This window comes from Triplophysa dalaica, chromosome 6, assembly GCF_015846415.1.
Source record: "Triplophysa dalaica isolate WHDGS20190420 chromosome 6, ASM1584641v1, whole genome shotgun sequence".
NCBI lineage: Eukaryota > Metazoa > Chordata > Actinopteri > Cypriniformes > Nemacheilidae > Triplophysa > Triplophysa dalaica.
This window is the reverse complement of record NC_079547.1, coordinates 5,494,177-5,514,648: the sequence shown is the minus strand read 5'-3', so window position 1 is coordinate 5,514,648 and position 20,472 is coordinate 5,494,177. Positions and strand designations below refer to the sequence as shown.

Genomic DNA, 20,472 nt, shown 5'->3' with positions numbered 1-20,472 from the left:
ATTTTTAGTAAAAAAATACAAAAAAAAACATCTATAATTGAAAGAACCTGATGAAAATCAATTCTGGAGAAAATATAACCTCTAAATAAAAAAAGATTTGAAGACGATAAATTTGCTACCAGGTGTGATTTTGAGCCGTACTCGACCTCGCAGAACCTTCTGAAACATGAATTCCTGCCGGAGACACTGGGAAGCGATGGATTATGAGTGGAAGGCGCTTGAACCGCCAGTAACGCAGAGGTCAGCAGAAGTTGCACAGCATTTGGCAGGAACATCTGAACACGCTCTATCCAAATAACAGAAGAACTGCAAAAAACTTGCATCTCAGAAAAAACACTTGGATGTGTGTCTACACCACCAGAACTTGTGGAGATGGAGGGGAGCGAGGGGGAGGAAGAGCGGGTGAATATTAAGAAGAATGTGTGATAACTTTTATGGTGTAGGTTAGCGCTGGATATTTACAGGCCACGTTGGCTAAACAAAGACTGATATGCTGCGAGACCTCAATAAAAATCAATACATCAGTGAACCCCCACCTGCCTCGCCCTCTTGCTGTGTGTGTGAGCATGGATCACGTTTCTGAGGCGGCTGCCTACGCCAGATCGGAGCAAGAGAGCAAAACCCATCGGGATTCTGCACAGGACCAGCCCACACTGAACACACGTGTGTGTGTGTGTGCGTGTGCGTTTGGCCTATAGCCTTCAGAAACAAAGCAAGGTAATATGAACCCTTAATATCATATGCATGTATACAAACGTCTGTTTTATGGTTTATGGAGTTTATTTGGCTCAAGAGAGTGCTCTGCATCTTCTTCGATTTTGCATTCAACCAATAAGACATTGTGAATCAAGCCATGGCAACAGCGTTTTGTTAGGCAAGACATGTAGCCAAGTATGGCATCAAGTGCCTGGTTATTTTCTGAAATCATTTCTGATTAAAAACAGAATGGACACTTATTATTTTAGGTTTCTAACATGAGCTGCTGTGCAGTGACTAGTAAACAGGTGTATGACGTCATAACTGTTACTATATCCCATATTTTAACTTATATGTTAAAATAGAGCATATAGAAAGCTTTAAGGAGTTTGTGAAAAAGAAAGAAGTGCAATAAATACAGCATACTGTACAGATTATCATAGTCACAAACACACAAAGTGTGTGCGTGATGTAGGCGAGGCTCTGTTTTGACCCTGAGGGCTTGTGTGACAGACACAGAGAGAGATTTGGTCAAACAGTGCGGCAGATATGAGCGCCGGGCTCATAAATACAGTGGGCATCATTAATATTTCAGTGTAATGCTTCAGTTCTCTAATTAAACTTGTGGCTGATAGATGCTACTGTCCCATCATTACCTTCATCAGCACGAGCTGAAAAGATTTCATTAGCACTAATGACGAATGATCGGCGCTACACTACGCTGCCGCTATAACAACTATACCTTCTATAAGCATTATTTAACAATAATATCATTACCATATGCATACGTAATAAGAAAATAAAAACATTAAAGATGGCATTAAAGTAAACATTTTTGAAGGCTTAGACGTGTGCATTTCAGACTTGATTTAGATTTAACATTTGCAGTCTGTTCTGGGTATAAGAATATATCATAAATATAAAAATGATGGTTTTAATGGGGCGCATACAATGTTTCATTCGTCAAAATTCTTTAGAATGGGAATCTTCATCTACATGATATCAACTTCAGCCAGCAACAATAATAAAATGACAGGTCTGCTCAACAAAATTATAAATCTAACAATCAAATATCATTTTTAGTAGTAAAAGTTGTAAAAAATGTTTGACATCATTGAACAATGAACAGACCAATATAAATATTACAAAAACAGTTCGCCACCACTACAGAAAAGTGCACAACGTGTTAATATTTATCATTTTGCTGATATATCCGGGTTATTCATGACCATGGGAACCCTGTCTCTTTGTCTCCACATAAAGAGTCAAAGGTCAGTGACCTGCTGTGGGCGTCATATTTGCTCTGATGTTTTCAGACCTCGGCCCCTGTCGGACATACTGACAGCTCCTTAAAGAGCCGATTATTCCAATATAAAAGAAGAACTGAGGAGTTTTCTAAGCAAGATCTTGAAGAGATTTACGGTCTTGCACACAAACAGAAAAAATGTATTCTGACTCTGGGGAGCAACCAAAAAAACTGGACCAGAACGACTTTATTCTTCTGAGTTTCCCCTGATTCTGAGCGCTCGCTCGGGGCTAAGGGTCAGAACAAACCCACCACAGCTGTAAGGGAAAACGCAACACGGAAAAACTTAGAAAACAGGACTCCATCTTTTGATAACTATAGTTTAAATATAGTTGCACTGTAGAATACAAACAGGTGTGCATCCAGGTCATCTTCCAAAAATAGAACCACTGACACACTAAGTACGGAATTAAGCATGCATTTCGATTTAAATCGCTTTATAAATTTCTTAAAAAAGCTAGCATTATCACTCAATAACCACACATTTTTCAAACAGCCTCTTGCCACGCTCTACAAAGCTCTGCACACTAACAAAAAATGAAGACATACACCGAAGAAAAGACAAAAAAGTGCATCCGTGCCCAGAATAAAAGCGAGCGATGTGGAACGAACGAACGACGTGTGGGGAAAAAAGGTATCAGCGCTTGTCAATTTCAGGTATTTACACTTTGGTGGTTCTGGGTGTTTTGTCCTAAGGTGGCACCTTTAGTGCGGCAGATGTGTGAGAGAGTGGCATCCAGAGTCGGGCCCCAGGGGCAGCTGGGTAATTCGGTGATGTCAGGGAAGGGTTGAGGAGAGCCGAGCTGACAGACTCTAGGACCAGAGGGCACAACTTCCACTCAGCTGGATCAGAGGCCTGCAAATCGCTTATGAATAGTCATTAGAGTTTCATTACCTTCTCCTCCTGTCTCTCTCCCTCTCTCTTTTTCTCTCTTTCTCTCTTTCTCTCGTCACCACCAAATGTCTTTTGTCATCCTTGCAAGGTGCAGCATTTAATTGCCAATTGATTTTTGCTTTCTCTCTTTCGCTCTGCCCCAATATGACAACATGTCACATGGTTAAACAGAGGCGGGTTCCCTAGGGGCCGAATGGAGTCTTGATCTCTGAACTTCCTGGATGGCAGTAAACGTTCTGCTTTGGGAACCCTTTCATTCGGACTTCTTCAAATCTCATCTATAATTAATACGGTAACCCTTATATGATTCTGGCTCTAAAGTTAAAACAGCTTCCCGGCACTTCTGATCGCGTACAGTTCATGCAGATGTGTTCATACATGTGCTTTGAACCACATAAAGCAACAAACACGTCTGTTTTTCGCCTCACCGCTCGCAGGAGCCGTCAGTTACGCTCGCACGCGTGTAGAGTGTTAGACACAAAACTGACTGCCCCTATCACCCTCCAGTAAAGCCATCAAAAAGCGCCCCGCTCTGACAGGTAAGCCGGCAGCCCCTCCGCTTCCCCCTCGTCTACCGTTCCTCCTTTAAAATCTCCATCTCCGCGCTCCGTTGTCTGACACGCTTCACGTTCAACTCGAGCAAGCAAGCCAGAAAACAGAACAAAGACGAGCGCCAAAAGAAAATGTGAGTTGTGTGTCATGTTCTCGGTTGTATCTTGTTTCCGCTCGGTGATTTTCTACCTCTTTTTTGTCTCTGTACAATTCATTCAGCCCGCGATTCTCAAGGCCCGTGAATGCCGCCGTGTTTCCCATTGTGCCAACATATCTGAACGCACACGATTATCAGTCAGGTACACACACACTCTCGCACTCTGTGTGTGTGTGTGAATAGCGTCTGCCCTGCTTAATAAAACACAATCCATCCTGTATTTACTAAACAATTTCTCCCGTCGCTGCGGTTCGAGGGTGCGCGCATTGTTGCCGGGATACGTGAAGCGGCGCCGCTCTCCTTTGGCTCGCCGTGAGGGTTGATTACTGACTCACTCCTTTAATACGCCGCATAATGAGCAAATCTCTGAAATGCAGGAGCGGCATTCGAACCCAACAATGTGAGCCGGTAATGCGCGTGTGTGTCGGCGGGGGTAAAGGCTAGTGTGTGTGGGTAATAATGAGAGTTGTGCTGGGTAATGTTCACTCTATTGTAGCGGAGAAAACACAGCGACGCATTTAACGGCTCAGACGTGCGTTTGGAAGAATAGCCGGGCTGCGTCTCTCTCTCCGTCTCTCTTCTGGGGTGATTGGCAGCTCTGGAGGTTGCCAGCACTGTTACTTCAAACCTTTTTCAGTGTAGCAGGTGTGCCGTCCTGGTTAACAAGCGATAATTACACATTCTCTACCGCCCAGACACGGATCAGGTCACTGCCACAATTACTGGCCTTGTTTTAGAACGCTTGACAGAGAGAGAGAACCTTTGCTGTCTGCGACTCTCAGAGCTGATACACACCGACTGTCGCGATGAAATGTGTGCTTTAACAGATAAAAGATACAAAGATTTCTGATTCAACTTCGATCGTGAACAGAGCTTCCTGAAAATGTAAATTCGTAAAAAGTGAAATTGTTTAGTGTGCCAGGTCTAAAGTGTGATTTTTAAAGTCGAGCTGAAATTGAACAACTCAGAAATGGGTTCAGGTCATCTAATATAGACGTGCTCTTTGAAGCATGCGCTACATTTTTGAGACGCATCGAGTGAGTGACAGGGAGGCGGTTGAGATCCGCACGCATCAGAGATCCTGAAATAAAATGAGAGTTGGGACTGTACTGTTAATGCGGACCTATCTCGCTTTCCGAGCTTTTCCTGCGTACAGTGACCTTGATAATTGTGATGGTCATTAAAATAAGAGCTCATTAGTCTTCAAGGTGCTCAGCATTACAATGATCAATGCACGCCTCGCACATGCGCGCGCACACACACGAAGGCCTGTTATTGTGATTGCATCCTGCAGTGTCTAACCCACCAATCAATATTAACGGCTCGTAAAAAACAGCGCTGGAGAGATTAGCCGCAAAAATAGACAGACACTTAAACAAAGAGCATCGAACGCAAGACGAGTTTAAAAGTTGCATGATTTTAGCCTCCTGAGCGGGTGTGTGTGTGTCTCTGCGTGAGTGTTGATGCACATGTGTGTTGTTACAGCTGTGTGTGTTGTTACACCGATGAGTCGGACTGACACCACATGGAGGTGGACACAAAAACACAACCATGGAAACAGCAGATCAACACACATTCCAAAACACACACATTAAGGAAAAAAGTAGACACACTTTATCTACATGAGCTGCTTAATAACTTAGTAAATAGTAAAACAGCAGAAAAGAATTGTGTAAGGGTCAGGTTAAGGGGGGAAGAAAATGATAATATGATAAAAGAACAAACATTTTGTTTCAAGTCTATGTGCCTATTTAGGTAGCCAAGTAAATGTGTGTGTGGCATTCCAGTGAACCGCTGTTGTCAGTTGGACTCTTAAATTAGATACGAGTTTATCTAATTGTAGGAATGACATTCCGGCCGCCACACAGCGAATCCCCATCCATCTAAACTACATTCCCAGGAGTCCAGAGGAAAAACCCTAGACAGACAGCTATCGCTGTTCTGTCAGATCATAACACAACACAGACCGCTCTTTTGAAACACCCCATAAAGTTTTGGAAGAGTCGCACAAGCTATATTTTCGGGAAGATAAACTGCCTGTCTGTTCATCTGTTTCTCGATCTGTCGGTCATTATTTTTGTCTGTCTGTCCGTCTCTCATGGTCTGAAAAACGAACTTCCCTATTCTGGGGTTATGTAGTCTACTTTTTCCTCATTATTTGATCCATTTGTAATATGTTATTACATGTATATTTATTATTTACATATATATATATATATATATATTTCAAACATTCAGACATATGCCTTCAGATCTACATGTGTTTAGAAACACAAGACAAAAATATGTCAAGTGACCCTCAATTTTTAACCAGTAGAATATATGAAAAGAAATTAAATATTTTGGCATCAGTCTCATAACCAAATTTCCATTAACAACAGCCGAAATTCAGTCCGCTTATCACACGAATCCTCATATGACTTCAAAGTTTGCATCACTTGTTTATCACATCACATACGAGTTTGGAACGACATGAAACAATTCCTTTAAACTGTCAACTTCCCTTTAAAAACATCCAGCCTCACCTGCCCGTGTGCATGTAGACAGCAGCGCTGCTCTATTTTGCCCGCAGGGTAAAAATGAACCCGAGGCTGTTGCCCCTGCCCTGTCAGAGGCCCTTTAACGTGAGCGACATCTTTTCAAAGAGCAACAGACACGTACGGGATTCAAAGATGGTGAAGTGGAAGCTAATCGCCTGCTTCTTTCCCACCTCGACAGATGAGACGTGACGCCCAGCAGCTGCTAGATTTCAATCAGGTGAGACGTTGCGGGAAAAAGCGTGTCGCTTTGAAGAGCTCTGGAGAGCAATAAGTGCATAAAAGCTTGTATGTCTGAGCTGTAGTGAAGCTTTAACATAAAAAGCTGATGAGGTCAAAATATCCCCTGCAGTGGCCTGTAGCTCTCTTCTCTGGGTACGAATGGCCGATATATACATGAAGAATGGCTAATAAATATTTCTCAGCCATTTGGTGAGAGTCTATTTCATTTTGAACCTAAACTGAAAAGCATTAAAAGCATCAATTCTAATGCAGTTTTTGCTTAAATCAATTTCAATCAAAGCCCCTCTTAAAACATCCGTCTTAACCCTCTCCATCTCATAGAGTCGCGAGACGAAGAAGGATCACAAAACTAACGGCCAAATAAAACGCCCGTTAAAATAACCGTGACATTCACTATGTTGTTTAGTTTTATATCGCCAACTGAATAGTGTGCATCACGTGAATATTCAATCTGGGTCAGTGATACACACGCTCTTTTCATTTCAACTATACGGCGACACATAAAGAGAACGGGGCATCATAACTCTTATTTATGTCGTTCAATTTGCCCGTACAACTCAGCAATTCATATTCCTGATCAATTACAAAGGCTCCGGGCTTCAGGAATCTATTTTCTGTGACACACAGCAGATATCCACACGCATCCTGTCAGCTCGACTCCATGGGGTAAATCCACACTCATTTTTACATGTCCTGTCTTTCCTGTTTGTTTGTTTGTTTGTTGTCTGCGTGCTGTCACCTGTTTTGGAGCATGTAAGTGGCTTATCGCACGGTTTAAAGGTAAACGGGTGAAAAAGAAGCAAATCAAAAAAACGGTACGCACCGGGGAACATCCATTTGTTCAAACGACGTTTTTAGACACCCCAGTTGTCAGGAGTGATTTCGAAGAAAATAAATAAAGAATAACGCTCGGAGAGAAACGCCGGCTATTCGGCTTTATTGATATTCAAATAGCCGGCGATTGTATATTTGGATTTTTCCGCAGCATTCCTCCCATAAAGCGGGATGTTTTTTCCAATCATTACCCAGCTTTGGAGGAGGAGGAGTATTCCGACAGAAATGCCGCCGTGAACTTCTCTTTGCTCATGGACACGAAAATTCATTTCAATATATTTACCTCTATGAATATTTTTTTCTCTTTCAGTGGGAAATAATAAAGAGTAAAGTCGGCCTGCCCAATGGTGGAAGCTCCACAGACACATTAGAAAGGGAAATTGCACTCAGCAGGAAGAAAAATCATTGTGTTACCCCAGGTGAAAAATATTGTTGCTTTGCTTAAAAGTGCATGCAAGGCAAGCCGCATTATTAGAATGTTTAAATATTAATTCTTCCAGCGGGTAGTAAAGATGATCGAGACACTGTGTCAACTACTTTATTTTTCTTGCAGGGGCCACAGGAACGTACTCTCTCTCTCTCTCTCTCTCTCTCAGCTCAGGTTTTTCTCTCGCAGCAAACAAACAAACAAACAAAGAACGGTTTCATTACAGCAGATTTGGGCCGCGCTTTAAACTCTAATAGCTAAAGCTGCTGGGATGCGAAGATTTCATCATTTTACGGCTGTTTGCGTGCAGATGAAAAGGAATAATTTAAAGACTCCAGTTTGTTCTTGCGAGGTAGATTTAAGTGATGCTAAGAGCCAGGATGTTTCAAATCATATCATCACCGTTTCATCTTCTGCGGTGTGCTTAAACCTCTCCTGAAGCTCTGTGTGTGTGTGTGTGTACGCCTGTGTATTCAACGATCCGAAGAAACGCTAAAGCAAATTACAATTGATCCCATATGTCAGTGCGTACAGGTAACAGTCAATAATCTCTGGAACGCCTGGATCGCGAGCGCACGCTTCAGAGTGACAATCTGTGTTGAGTAATTAAAAAGAACTGTCTCGCTCTCTTTCAGATGTGTTTCTCAAGGGCTTTTCACCCCTCGTTCTTACAAAGGAAGCCCAAATTGAGCAGGATTCTTCAGTTTGCTCGCACAAAGCCAGCTTATTTCTGAGGATCTCGACTGCCTTTCAGGTGAACGCTCAAAAAGTTGGTTGCGTTCCCTGCGTCAAAGCCAGACACCCTACACGTGGAGATCTGAGGCTCCTCTCCGACTCTCTCTCCTGTCAGTCACCACCACTCCGCCAGAATTCGCCACCTGAGACGGATTTCTGCTCACCGTGTTCGGCTCGCTCATGCGGGTGAAGCGCGCTACACAAACGGAGTGTAAAGGCACTTTAAAAGCTCATCAAGCGAGAGCTGCACTTGTAGGAAATACCTTATTCATGACGGAACAGCCCTAGTCGAGGTAATGACTCAAATCAAGGTGGCCTCGCAAATGTTTAAATCTACAAGGACGACGAGACCATGAATAATGCAGAATAATTTGCATCTAAATTTTTTAAGTGTTCTTTATTCAAAAACTAAAATGCGGCTCCGATTAAAGTTTGATGACCGGGAGCTAAGGCGCCACCGCATGCAGGAACCAGAAACCTCCTTATTTGCTGAAATTATTTAGAGGGGCGATAAAACAGGAGCAGCGAGGATGAGCAGGACTTCCAATAAATAGTAATTACATGTGAGGTATTAGTGTCGCTGAACGACACGTGCAACTGTGGATGCGCACGCATAATAAGACGACCCTCGCATCTGTAACGGTGGCACATTTACATGTATCTGGCGCATGCTTTTTTGATTTATACCTGCTTCCCTAGGAATTGACCTGCATGTCTCAAATAGCAACTGTGCTAGAGAAAGTAATACTGAGTGTGTTTGTATGATATCTGCTTACACAAGTGTTCAAGAGTTTGTACATATACAAACAGTTAAAAGATATAAATACAAATAAAAAAAAAGATAACCATAAAGGGCTCACCTGCTGTTGGATGTAACAGGACAGATCCACAGTTCCACGGACAGTCGGCAGCAAGAGGGAAAGAGAGAGAGAGAAACAAAATATTGATTAAATTGGTGTCTTGTGTTATCTATGTTCTTTGTAAAAGCTTGCAGAGAGAGATTTCACAGCCTGATGGCATTTAAGATGTGTGGAACAAACATTCAAAACCCCAGGACAATAAAACTGATATCCAATGAGAATTCATTTCTATTTCTACACTCCACACAGTCAACTACATTTTCTGCAGAAGAACAAGGCCTTCTGGACGGTTGCCAGGGTGTTGCTATGGAGTTACTAAGATGTTCTCTGTGGTTGCTGGGGCGTTGCTATTGTGTACGTCCCACCTAAACGTATTTTTCGTAAATAAAAAATAAAACACATACTGTTTAAAATATTACTAAATATGACCCTAAATAATCTTTGGGAGCAAATGACAGAAAAGTAGCTAAAGCCATTTTTTCCAAATGTGTAACAAATGTTTGGTCGTGTATATACTGCAGGTCAGCAGATAGAGAGAGATAGAGAGAGAGAGAGAGAGAGAGAGTATGTCTCCCTGCAGGCTCTCTTGCTCCACTGACCTCTCGCCACTACATCGTAATTATCGCTGCCTGATTCTCATTCAATTTGCATTTAACCCACATCTGAGTTCAACACGAATCTCCACCCGGAGTCAAAATTACAATACAAACACACGGACGCACACGTCTGTAATCTCGCCTGGCTTATTTTACACACCATACATGATGTAATGATGTTTGTAGTTTGCACTCATTGAGATAACGCAAAGCAATTACACAACGAGCAGCTATTGAATTAGTCTTTGATAGGTGAACGTCAAACACACACACACGTTCTCCTTCCAATTTCAGTTTCAGACAACAGAACTGGCAAATAAACCATAGACAGTTGTACTATAATAACTGTACTGTCTGTACTATCAGTGTGAAATGAGCGCACACACGCATACATTCATTCATCTGCGTGCACACGACGCAGGAGGAGACACACCAGTGTGTGACAGACGTGCAGCTATTCCAACGAGTCAACAGACGATGGGAAGAAAGCGTGCTGGTAAAAAAAGTGTTTCATTTGTACAGCGTGTTGGTGATGACTAAGAGTGCAGCACAGATCCGGCCTACACACTCTAAACCGATGTCTTCAATACATCCCAAAAGGAAAATGCTATTGATCACAGATTTTTCAAATAATTCTTGTATGAAAAAAGACAAATTGGTCTATTGTTGACAAACAGCAAGAATAAGAATAAGTAGCTCTGAAATCTTGGCCAAGTCTTAGACACTGTTGAGATCCGAAGCTTGGACATGGAGAAGACGTCATATTTATTATCTTTCTCTCTGAAACATTCTTCTCAAGGGCTCTGTAAAATAAACGTCCATAATGGGAAGTGCCTCTGAGATACGTTCGGTTCTAAAGAATAATCCATGATAAGGTCTCTGCATTCTTTGAAATAGAGAAAACCAGGGACTGATGGCTATCACAAAAACAGAAAGAGAAAGCAAACAATCAAACGTCAAATATCACCGCCACAAAAGACGCAGACCGAAATATCTTGTGTGTGATCTTTATCGATACCGTCAGGATAAACGGGCGGTGCGTCTTTGTGTTGTGATGCGGGAGGTCAAAAGCAGGTTCATAATGAGGCAGGCCTCAAATATCTGCTCTCATTATCTCAGGTTTGTGGTTCACACGCTTGAAGGTGTGCTGACAGGAGACGAGCGGAGAAGTGACCGCCGCTGATCAACTGGAGTGGGCCGCATGTCGACGTGCTGAAGGCGCGCGAATGAGCGAGACAGTGTCTCTCCTCTGAGAATTCGCTCACCTCTGCTCCCCTCTCGCCGTTTCATCTATGAATGAGAAGACACGCTAACATATGTAATTAATTCAGCAGCCGCATGTATGCGTGCGTGCGCGTGTATGTGTGGATGCAGTAAACGTGTTCGGGCCGAGCAGTCATCCGTTCTGCGACTGAAACAGCTACAGGACGGATAATCGGGCTCGTGGTTGGAGCCCCCGTGCTCCTCGCGCACACACAAACATCTGCTGTGCATTGATAGCAGATGTCAGTCAGTGAACGCGCAACAGAACGCTGAATTAAAAATGCAGGCATCACCAACTCTCGCGTATTTACTTGCCGGAAAATAAACTAGTATAATAGCGAGAGGTGTTCAACAAATGCCAGCACACCGGGCCGAGTAATTACAAGCCTTTCTCTCTCACTCTCTCTCTCTCTTCACCACGGCGCGCATTCTCGCACGGTGTTTAGAGTCCTGCTTTCTTTCTCTGCGCTTTAATTCGACAACACAAAAACGAAACCGCAGTGAGCGCTGCATTTCTGTCTGTTTGCATCAGTTTTTTCCTGCATAATTCATTTAAATTAGAGAAGAAGCTTGGCTGAGTAATAAAACTGAGTTGGGCCGCGCTACCGCGTAAATGAATTGTGAATATTTTACCGACGAAAATGCGGAAATGCTCTTAATCCACTTTCCTGCATTACAAATGGATGGCATGAAGAGAGAGGAATGCTTTATTGTCTTTCCTAGGTGCACTAAAAGGTTGCGTCTAAAGAATCATTCTCGCGCGCCGTCAGCCAACGGTGCTGACAAACATCTTTCCCTGGCGTCGTTTTCTGCAGACGGCCAAACTGGGCGGCGCTCGTTCGGCCCTCCACTCCCGTACGTAATGAAACATCAAACAAACAGCCACCCTGGACCTGTAGAGAAATCGCACGCAGACGGAATATAGGGCTCTTTTAAAACTCATCTACCCTGAAGATGTAATAAAATTGACGTATTGATTCCTTTGAATTTGCGAACGCCTGTTTCATAAACTCCATTTCCAAAGCTTAGAGCTCCGTTATTTTACCCCCAAATGGATCAATTATGTGCCCACGTAATCCCGTTACCTGTGAAATCCACCAATGCTCGCCCATCCCCGCCTCTCAAGGCCTGTCTCTCTCGCTCTCTGTATCTCTCTCCACAGACACACATTATGAATATGTTTTCTTTCTATCACACACAACACACACACTGGTGCGTTTGTGTGATGGCCTATTCCAATGCATCCAACCCTGTTGCATGTTGCTCTTTGCTCAGACTCGGCACTGCTTGTTCACTTTAATCCATGGGACAGATATACTTTTGGGAAGTTGACATGCGGGGGTATACATATAAAATCTAAAAATATGTATAACAGGATTTTACACTTCATTTAGAATCATTATTATAATTATTTAATCATTTTAGTAATATTTGGATCTACATTAATCCACATGAATGACTTCCCAATTTTTTTTTATCATTTTAAATCGTGCCAATACCACATCCCCATCAAATACAAAAACCAAAGCAACACCAAGACAAGGCAGAAGTTTTAAGCAAAAGACCATCCGCACATCCATACAGTTACACGAACCCCTATGCAGAATGTGTGTGTGTGTGACAGCTGAAGTGTGTTAGGGTCACTGCGCTGTGGAAATACCTGTCAGAGCCAGCGTGACCCAGGCAGCTGAGAGAGGAAGAGGATGAAATCATAATAAAGGGAAATGCAGTGTGTGTGTGTGCGTGCTGTGATCGGGATCTTTGGAGATGAGGAGCTGTGTGCGGGCTACATTTGACATGCTTAACACACACGGCACCTTGAGTCTCAGAACACAGCAAACACACGGCACTACAAGCACACCCTGACATGACACACCCACCAAAAAGCAGCAACAATTTGGCACACTGCTTTAAATGTTGGCCGAGCAGAAAAGCACACTATAGAACATGTGTCTGGACTATAACAGTGTTTTTAATATAATGCATACATATCACATTATTAATTATATACACAAGGATGTTTAAGCATTCATCTTCAGCACAGACACATGGATACATACAGCACATATATGTATACATATATACTTATAAACGTATCTATTGTCTCATCATTTCAAAACCATGAATGCCTTGTGTGGACTAAATGTTACTTACATGAAACTTACATTTTGTCTGCACGTGTATCAAACCTCTAACCTCTGCGCTGATAACATAATGCTCTACCAACTAAACTACATCATTTCTATTTTCTCATACAATGACATTCAGGCATTCCTGAATATTCCTTATATTCAGGGTCACTGTAAATACAGTAACTCATACGCAATAGTCAGATACAGTAAATATAGCAACCAGCTCAACACAACTCCACAAATATAAATCTATCAATCTGACATGTACTTGAGCAATTAAAGCAATAAGAGTTCACACAGAAGTCTGTCTATCACACTGCACTCTGATTTTAACATTGAAAAAAAATCTCGGCGGTGGTTTGTATTATGGGATGCATTATTGTCACCTCGCTGTAGACGGCAGATAAACAGATTCTCTCCATTGGCTGTTAAATCCGAGTCTGCAAATGTCTGTCACAGGAGATGAGCTGCGACTTTAAAGCCATCAGCCGCGGTAACTGCGCAGCTCTCTGCCTTAAAACACTTCAAATATTTAGCAAACACATTCACGGTGCATGCTGGGAAACGTGCGGATGAGGCGCGTTATAAATCACCTCATCAGAGAATGAAATTAACACCGATTCTTGCAGGCAATTTCTCAATTTCCAATGCTAATTACGCGTTTTCTCTTTACTTTTAAATTCTGTACCACCTGTTTGGAGAAAGACATCTTAGGCAGCGGGATGGATTTAATCACAATTTTAATTAACTGCCGTGTACATGAGGAAAAGCGGCAATTATAATGCAGATGAAGGATGATTTTTCCACATTAAATTGTTTTGTTTCTTGGTTATGTTGATTGCATAAATACTGACAGAGAGCGGTTTTATGTACAGTAATTTAGTAATTGTTTTGTACGGTAAAAAAGTCTCAGACTGACTGACTTCATCTGTTTGCAAATTATTTAATTTGGTTAACTGTGTGATTGCCAGAACGCCATCGACAGGTTTTGTCCCATGACATGTCTAGCATCTCTGTTAACCGATGAGTGGACACCCGAGGCTTAACGGCCTTGTAAAACATCACTGGCTTTTTAGGGGTTCCTGACCGCGTTCTCCCAGATTTAATTGGCCCGTTCTGTTGGAGTGGGCGGCTTTTATTAATGTCACACTGATAAACCCGGACACTCGCTCTCTACTGCTCGACATTGTCCTTCACGTGTCAAAGTCTAGTTCTGTGTCATGTCTCTGTGGTTAATGTTCAGGTGAGCCGGAGATGATACACCTGACGGGTTGAGTGACACCTCCTCTCAGTATATGCTTGTGGAAGAGAGAGACGGTCATAAAACTCCACACAAAGACATCTCTCTCTCTCTATCTCTCTCTCTCTCTCTCTCTCTCTCTCTGTCTGTCTCTCTTTCCTCTTGGGGGATTTGAGGCATTTTTTGCGATGAACTAGCAGAGCGCTTTGGCTTTGTAGTGCAGCAGAGACAGAACTAGAGCAGATATTCTCTAAAACTTGCAACAATTCTAGACTTATCTGCTCTCTCTACAGCTCTTCTGTGGGAATACTCCAGAAAATAACTGTGCAATATTTCCATGTCAAACACAAACCTGTTCATCTTTCATTTGGCCAAAGCGACCCAATAGGCACTCACCGCCTGCAATGCGTTTCACAAAGGTAAAGCTCAATTTCGATTCTGTGCCGTGCGTGTGTGGGGTTTTGAACTGGACTAGTGCGAAAACTTCACTGAAATACTCTACCAACTATAAAATACACAACAGCAAATATGACTGTTGCTGGAGTTTTGGTGCAGTGTTTATGAGTCTGTGGGTTCAAATCCAGCCTGTTTTATACATTAATCCCATCATCCATCTCTCAACATATTGATGTTTCTTAAAACTAAAATAAAACTAATCAACTAATGTTAAATCCCCCTTCACGCACGCACACACGCACACACACTATCTTAGCTAATGATGATAACTTGCTTTAATATTGTTAGCCTTTTTTTAAATCAATATTTTGTCATAATTTGTTATCTTTGCGGACAATTTTATCTGTAAAGGGTGAAGTTTATCTGAAGTGTGTGACCTGAACGGAAACCTCTCAAGACAGACGGACACGTGTGTGTTCTCTTGACTTTACACCAATGCTGTTGCGACCTAACGTGCTCTCAACTCTCGCACCTCTGACACGCATGACAACACACTCTCTGACCCCAAACACCCCGAACACACACACTACCAGGACTGTCTCTCTCTCGAACTGTCTGTCTCTTTGCTGTCGACTTCTCGTAGCTTGACTGACTTGATTTGATGCAAATACCTCGAGGGGAAATCCTGCGACTGATGAACGCTTACGTCAAGTCGATTTTGCACCGTTGGGAAAAGGTAACCTCTGCGTTGGACGGGGAGCTCACACACATCTACACACACACGCACAAGGTTAAAGAGAGTGGAATTCTGTGTGCGCCCTAATTGCAGATGAGATTGTCTGCTATTGTAAGAGAACTGCCCACTCCTCACAGAAAAGGCAGAAATGAATATTTCATTACTTTAATTACCGATAGAAACGCTTTCACCGGCCGTTCCTTCGCTAATTATGAGCACTGATAACGACTGTGAAGTATGACAGAGCTAAAAAGCAAAGCCGAGCTGAAGAGGCTCCACCGCAGAGAAACGGTCACATGTCAGCTTGCGTTTAGTTTGCAAAGAAAGAAAAATCACAAATGAGATCTCTTTAATTTCTCGATTGTTTCTTTAAGATAAAATGGAGAGCAAATGGAGTTGTCTCCTTGTGTTTCTATAATAAAAAGGACCTCAGAACTGTCAGGTGTCTTCTCAAGACCTTCGGAGAAGTTCTTAAAAGCATTGCATAGCTCTACACTTTGACTGTACTTAAACATTTGACTTATTTGCTCCGTAAAACACACCAACACACTCACATAAGTTAATGATAACAGATATGTGCAGGGAATATTAACAACGCTAGTAACTTCTACGAGAAGCCAAGCGAGACCTCACGCACACAGACGGGCAGGTAATGGCTCTGAAGCACAGCCCCGGGGCTCGTCCTGCGTGCCGGCGTCTGAGAAAGGCTGAGGACACGCTGTCCGTACGATTACCCGCTGCTACCTGAGGAGGTGTTTGTTTGACATTTGTGTGTGACAGCAGCGAGACGTCGCTTTGACGGGCACTGCAGCACAATGCTTCATCCGCAGTCAGACTCTATTAACGACAGCGTGCGCGCCAGCCATTCGGACCAGGAGAAAGTGTGTGTGTGTGTCTCCTTGGCACACTTTTACCTAAGGTTAAAGAAACACTCCGAATGGCAATTTCAACAATTTCCTGCTCCGCTTTGATGGTGAGATTATTAAAGACTAAATACAGAAGCGGCATCAAAATCTCACACGTCAACCGGCTCCACTAAACGGACTTCTCTTTTCTGAGGCCTCATACACAGATGAAGCCTGATATGATGGTGTTATGATCTTCATTTCTGTCTCGTGAAAATAAATGAATTGAAATATCGAAGTGTGCGCATGTGTGTTGATGTCATGATGCGCATATCTACTATTGATTGTTTGAAGCTTTTGACCTTGCCAGAAGAGTTTTGACAATCATCAAAGAGGAGAATTAGTATGTGTGTGTGTACACTGGTAGACAGTAATGACTGTCTACAGAAGTGAATATATTTCTAATAATCTTATGTTTTATGTTTACTATCAAACTATGATCAAGAGGTTTCAAGACTAAAAATAAACATTACAATAGATATATTTATAATGACTACAGACTAACCAAAACCCCAAAAGAACAAAACATGGTTTTATTTATGAATCAATTTCACCCTTTGATGGATCTCGCATACATACCAATTGTAAAGCCACTCAATCTTTACTTCTCACAATTTTCTGTGCAAAGATTAGCCAAGTAAAAATGCACAAACACACACGTAAATCAGCCTTTTAAATCACCTTGAGAGGATAAAAGATGAAAATGTGTTTTTCTCCAACATAATGTGACCATCAAACTCAGCCTGCTAATTTATACAGAACAAACCTGCGCAACATGGCAGCGTGTCCAAATGAAGACATGCGTGTTTTCACACCTGAGCTGCACAAGAGTGGCAGTCACACCAGCCCTTCCTGCAAATTAACATGTTGACACCTGAGAATTTTTTTCTAGTAAAATCTTGCACACAATATTATGATGCAAAAGCAGAGACAATAAGAAATGAACCGTCTGGGAGAGCTGAAACGAGCCGTGATATTTCGTGAGGAGCCGATGCATGAAACGGAGGCCTAAAATCACACAATAGACTGAGTCGAGAAACGCATACAATCACACGGCCGACCGGACCAATGCTCCCGTGCAGATGGTCCAACGATGAGCTTTGTAGGACATGATTTGGCTAAACGTCTCCATTCACAACTTGCGCCGTTTTTTATGTTTCCAAAACAAGGTCTGTCTCGGCTACAAAAAATGTTTTAGGGACGAGATGATGTATAGAATTTGAAAATAAATAGTAGAAAACTATACAGTATTTCCAAATAACGTACCTGCCCTCCATCTGACATAATTAATTCAAGAATAAATATTTTTGTTGCCATAAATGTTCAATGTTATGTTTAACTAAGGCCTGTTAACAAGCTATAAAAACTAAATTAAGCTACATTGGATGTTCACATATATTCAGAGTAAAATTCGTAAACAAACCATGTGATACGTTATGTTGTTTCTGGGCAGGGTATGCGTTAACATTGCTAGTTACATCATCGTCCAGCTGTCAAGTCATTGGAAACGCGAGCTGGTCTGAAATGATCCACCCAATAAAATGAAAGTAAAAAATGAGCTAAAGCCCATACAGGCATTCGGGGCCTGTATAAAATACGTTTGACCCATTACCAACTGAAAAACATATCACATCTTCACACAAGCTGGACCTTAAACAAGCATCTTGTGAGCAACACAGAGACGACTTCATTATAAACACCAGCCAGCTGTTAGGGTGAGAGAGACAATCTCTTTCCTGTTAATGTCGGGCTAAACGTTTAGATTAAACTATCTTAAACATGGGTTACATGCATCAAGAGTTAATCTTAACAGATGAACTACAAAACAACATCAATAACTGTGGAGCGGCCAGTATAAGCACCCCTCAAACTGTGCCCAGATTTGCAAAGTCACCAAAGTTTTTCATTATTTGGTCAATATTTAAGCCAAACTAAAAACTCAGTAGGTCTTAAGAGCTATAAAGAACAAAATCTGAGGAGCCTACAGTGCATTTGAGATATATATTTATATGTACATACATTCCCTCTGAATTAAACGTTGGGATTGCCTGTTAAATCGAGATGGTCAAGTCTCGGCAGACGGTGAAGTCTTTAGTCCTACACCTCTAACAAAGGTCGCTTTTACAAACTAACTCCCACACACAGTAACCAAAGGTGTTTGCTGAAGTAAACCGGGATCAATCCCGCAGGAGATAATCTCTCTGCTCAAAGTTCTGAGGGAGAAAAGAGTTTGTGGAATTCTCATCACATGATGCCCTTGGAGGTGGAGCAGCTCTCTGCTTTTAAACTGCCGTCTCACACTGCGAGAACCTATCCGAATGCAGAACGAGACCCCAAATAATCCTAAAAAGTAAATAATGTCGGATGATCAGAAAAATTTAAACAAATAACAGGCTGTTTATTTACTGTCCAGTTCGAGTGAACTCAACAAACTGCCTCTGTGATGTGATGTGCACTGACATCTATCGTCGACATTGCGTTGACAGATTTCCAGTCGTTGGGCCAATCGCGTGTCTGTTCTTTCAACAGAGTTAAATTGGACTATTTACCCAGAATGATCATTTCAAAGTGTTTCTGTGTTTACAAAATCGATACATGCACAAACCTTAAATTGTCTAAACACACACACACACACCTGTTCCAAACTCTCCTTGCGTCTAAAGCCGAGCCTCAGATGAATTTCTCTTAAGTGTGAAAGTGTGCGGCCATGAATAGAGCTAACATGCCGCTGCGTAACACTATCTGCGTGAGTCTGTGTGGATCTATATAAGGGCTGTAACCAGGGGACGCCCAACAAACATTCACAAACACCTCAGTTATTTTGCTCTCGACACCCACCCTCCTCTGTCTTTATTCTCTCTTTATTTCTGTCGCTCTACCCCCTTTTCATGCACGTTCTCTGAAGCTGAATGCAAATGCTGAGCGCCGGCAGAGAGACAGAGAGAAAGAGAGCGAGAGAGAGAGAGAGAGAGAGAGAGAGGGCTGGGTTGTGATTAAGGAGAAAGGGTCGTGTTCTTTGTTCAGCCCTCGGGGGATGTTTACCGGTGGAGACGCAGTGGATGTGATATGAAAGGCAGTTGGGTCAGCAGTGATGTGAGTAAAAGTGAAGTCACACCTAAGGCATTTCCACTGAGCTCTCGGCCTGGTGAGGAGGGGGTTCCCTTCATAATCTAAAATATCTTCACATGCAAGAACATGGAATAAATTACAACTGGGAGAGCTATTAAACTTTCACTAGTGCATCCAAATGTACATGATATTAAATCATATTTCACATTTTTAAAGCTCATTTTGAGTCTGTGGAATTCTTTTCTGCATTGATTTGGGGGGGAAATATTAGTGTGGAATTCTACTAAATGGATTGAAAAATGCTATAATGTGTTAAATGAAGCTGGCAGTTCTTACAGCTAGCCAAAATACTAACAAATGGACCAGCAAGGTGCGCCGGCATATATGTAATAGAACTTTAATGACAAGACTTCTGTTCTGCAGATTCTGCTTTGACCTGCACTTGAAGTCCAAGTTAAAGTTATCTTACAAAACACAGTGAAGGAAAAAACACATTTAGTAAGTGAAAATGTAAAAAAATATATATATATGAAAGGAAAACTGTATTAATGATTGTATTCCTCAATATTAATGAGACATAAAATGAAAAAAATAATACATGCTAATTTTTCACAACTGCGAAAAGTTCTCTTCGGTGAAATGACCCTGCAAAAATATTAAATTTATAAACACATCGAAAAACAAACCATCCTGAAAAAATATGCCATTACTGGTCATTTTTTACACGGACAACTGGCAACAATCAACTCCTGACCCACAACACAGAATTAGTCCAACGCAACAGCTGTGTACAGTCCGAACATAAACATGAAATAATACAGCAGATACCGAAGCATACATCACACACCAGAGTAAAATCTGAACTCCGAATTTAGCTCAAAAAAACATGTGAA

At 42.0% G+C, this 20,472-nt stretch overlaps 1 protein-coding gene across 5 annotated transcripts in view; it reads right to left on the bottom strand.

Moving 5' to 3' along the window:
• Positions 1–20,472, bottom strand: part of zeb2b (zinc finger E-box binding homeobox 2b) — a 67,532-nt gene that overhangs the window by 31,614 nt on the left and 15,446 nt on the right. The gene's annotated exons all lie outside the window — the stretch shown is intronic.